The sequence below is a fragment of the Neofelis nebulosa genome, chromosome 18 (assembly GCF_028018385.1).
Source record: "Neofelis nebulosa isolate mNeoNeb1 chromosome 18, mNeoNeb1.pri, whole genome shotgun sequence".
In the NCBI taxonomy this organism is placed as follows: Eukaryota; Metazoa; Chordata; class Mammalia; order Carnivora; family Felidae; genus Neofelis; species Neofelis nebulosa.
The window spans coordinates 29,738,128-29,741,092 of record NC_080799.1 but is presented as its reverse complement, the minus strand read 5'-3'; the positions used below and the strand labels follow the sequence as shown (position 1 = coordinate 29,741,092).

General features: G+C 40.1%; 1 non-coding gene across 1 annotated transcript; it reads left to right on the top strand.

Moving 5' to 3' along the window:
* The first annotated feature begins 1,604 nt into the window (after positions 1 to 1,604).
* On the top strand, positions 1,605 to 1,676 carry TRNAA-AGC (transfer RNA alanine (anticodon AGC)). The gene has a single exon. It is a non-coding gene; the product is annotated as a tRNA-Ala (tRNA).
* Positions 1,677 to 2,965: the final 1,289 nt, after the last annotated feature.

Genomic DNA, 2,965 nt, shown 5'->3' with positions numbered 1-2,965 from the left:
GAGGGAGACACAGAATCTGAAGCAGGCTCCAGGCTCTGAGCTGTCATCACAGAGCCCAACTCGGGCTTGAACTCACAAACTGCAAGGTCATGACCTGAGCCAAAGTCAGTCACTCAGCCGACTGAGCTACCCAGGCACCCCCTCACCAACTCTTTCACATAGTTAACTCCTGTTATTCTCCCAGTCCATGGGAGAAACTGCTTATTGCCTCCCCAAAACAATTCGCCCTTTTTAATAACAACTCTGGGTGATGCTTTAGAGACTCCAGTTTCCAGCCTTTCTTGCAGCATGGTGTGTTCATGGGACCAGCTTCTGGCCAATGAGATGGAAGTAGAAGATTCATCTCCTTAAATGGGTGGGGGTGTGTTCCCTTATTTGTCTAATGTCCTTGCCCTGTCCTGTTGTTTATGATGCCAATGTGGTGGCTGGAGGTCTGGCAACCATTTGGACCCGGAGGAGAATGGAAGCCGCATATTAAGGAATGTAAAGCAGAAAGACAGAAGGAGGCTGGGCCCCTGAATTGATGGAGCTGCCAAATTAGTTTTAGGCTGTTAGCCTTCTGGCTTCTCATGGAATAAGACAAATTGGAAACTTTTGTTAAAGCTACTAAGTTGTGTCTCTATTACTAGCAACTAAAAAAATTCCTAACTAATACAATTTCTTGGCTTAAATACCACTTTCTCATAATGGCTTATGTGAAACTCAAAATAGGTCCTTCCTTTTGTTCTTTCTTGTAACTCCTGGTTCTTTTCTTTCATTGCCCTGATTCCAATGAAAAGAAATATATATACATATTATTTTTATTAATTTAGTTTCTCCACTGGACTATTGGACATATGGGCAAGGCCACTGGGTATAGTTAGATTTGCATGACACAAATCTAAGGGGTACCAGTTAAATAATAGTTTATGTGGATGACATTTCCTGAAATTGTGTTAATGCATAGCCTGTACAGCACAGTCCTATCTACAAGGTCAGGAGGGACCTTGACCTTGAAGCTTATCATGTCTGGGCCATGGTCAGTCCTCAACAAACTTTGTTTGCAGGATGAAAGGATTAACAAAAATTATGGATGCCCTGAGGTGGGTACTGAGGGTAGAGGGTTGGATGAAGCTTGGAAATGATGGCAACAAGGCATGGGGTCTCTAACCCTGAAAAGAACAAAGGATTCTGGGGCTCAGAGGGAGGTGGTCCCACTTTTGGGGGAGCTGGAGGATTTGTGGATAGGAGAGACCCTTCTCTTATTTGGCCTCAGTTCCATCTATAAAGTGAGGGCATTTTTGCAGAAAAGTGGTTTTGTGTAACCTTTATTTTCTTTTTTATTTTATTTTACATCTTTTTTTGCTTTAAGTAGGTAATGCCTGCATGATAAAATACTCAAGTATACAAAAAGCATAGAAAGAAAAGTAAATTACTTTCATTTCTAACTCCTACCTCCCCATATACACTCTCTGCATTACCCACTCCCCACTCACCCCCCCCCCCAAAAAAAAAAAAAAAGAAACTCTCCTGGCTATCACTGTAACCAGTAGTTTTCTTTTAAGGGAGCAAATTTCTGTTTTCTTTCATGAAAGCAGTGTAGCAAAGCAGTGCTAGCAGCAGGTGGGGATGTAGCTCAGTGGTAGAGCGCATGCTTAGCATGCATGAGGTCCTGGGTTCGATCCCCAGCATCTCCATCCTCTTTGTATCCTTGCTTGGGGAAATAGATTTCTTTGTTACAGCCACACCACTTACTTTACAATCTGCAAACTAATCATCTTGCTTGGAGGTAAGCACTTATGTTTTTTTCCTGGTTTGCTTGTAATTCTTCTGTTTTCTTTTTTAAATTTACTTATAATTGACGTATAGCATTGTATCAGTTTCAGGTGTACAAATATAATAATTACATATTTGTATATATTGTGAGATTATCACTACCATAAGTATAGTTAACATCTGTCACCATACATAGTAAAAAAAAATCATTGTTCTTGTGATGAGAACTTTTAAGATCTAGTCTCTTAGCAACTTTTAGATATGCAATACAGGGGTGCCTGGGTGGCTCAGTTGGTTAAGTGGCCAACTTCGGCTCAGGTCATGATCTCGCGGCCCGTGAGTTCAAGCCCCGCATTGGGCTCTGAGCCTGTTTCAGATTCTGTGTCTCCCTCACTCTGACCCTCCCCCATTCATGCTCTGTCTCTCTGTCTCAAAAATAAATAAACGTTAAAAAAAGAAAGTTTAAATATGCAATACAGTGTTATTAACTATAGTCACCATGTTGTACATGACATCCCCATGACTTACTTATTTTGTAACTGTAAGTTTGTACCTTTTAACTCCCTTTGCCCATTTTGCCCCCACCAGCAACCACCAATCTGTTCTCTGTATCTATGATCTTGGATTTGTAGATTCCACATATAAGTGAGATCATAGGATATTTGTCTTTCTCTGATTTATTTCTTTAGCACAATGCCTTCAAGTTCCATTCAGGTCATTACAAATGGCAAGACTTCCTCCTTTTTTTATGGGCAAATAACATTCCATTGTATATATACACACACCCCATTTTCTTTTTTCATTCATCTGTTGATGAACACTTAGGTGGTTTCCATATCCTGGCTATTGTAAATAATGGTGCAATGAACATAGGGTGCAGATATCTTCAAATTATTGTTTTTGTTTCTGTTCAATAAATGCCCAGAAATGGAATTGCTGCATCATATGGTTGTTCTATTTTTAATTTTTTGAGGAAATTCTATACTGTTTCCATAGTGGCTGCACCAATTTACATTCCCACCAATAGTGCACCAGGGTTCCTTTTCCTCCACATTCTTGCCAACACTTGTTATTTTATTTTACTTTTTTTTGGTGATAGCGATCTAACAGGTGTGGGGTGATAAGTCACTATGGTTTTGATCTGCACTCCCTGATGATAAATGATGCTGAATACCTTTTCATGTACCTGTTGGCCATCTGTGTATCTTTA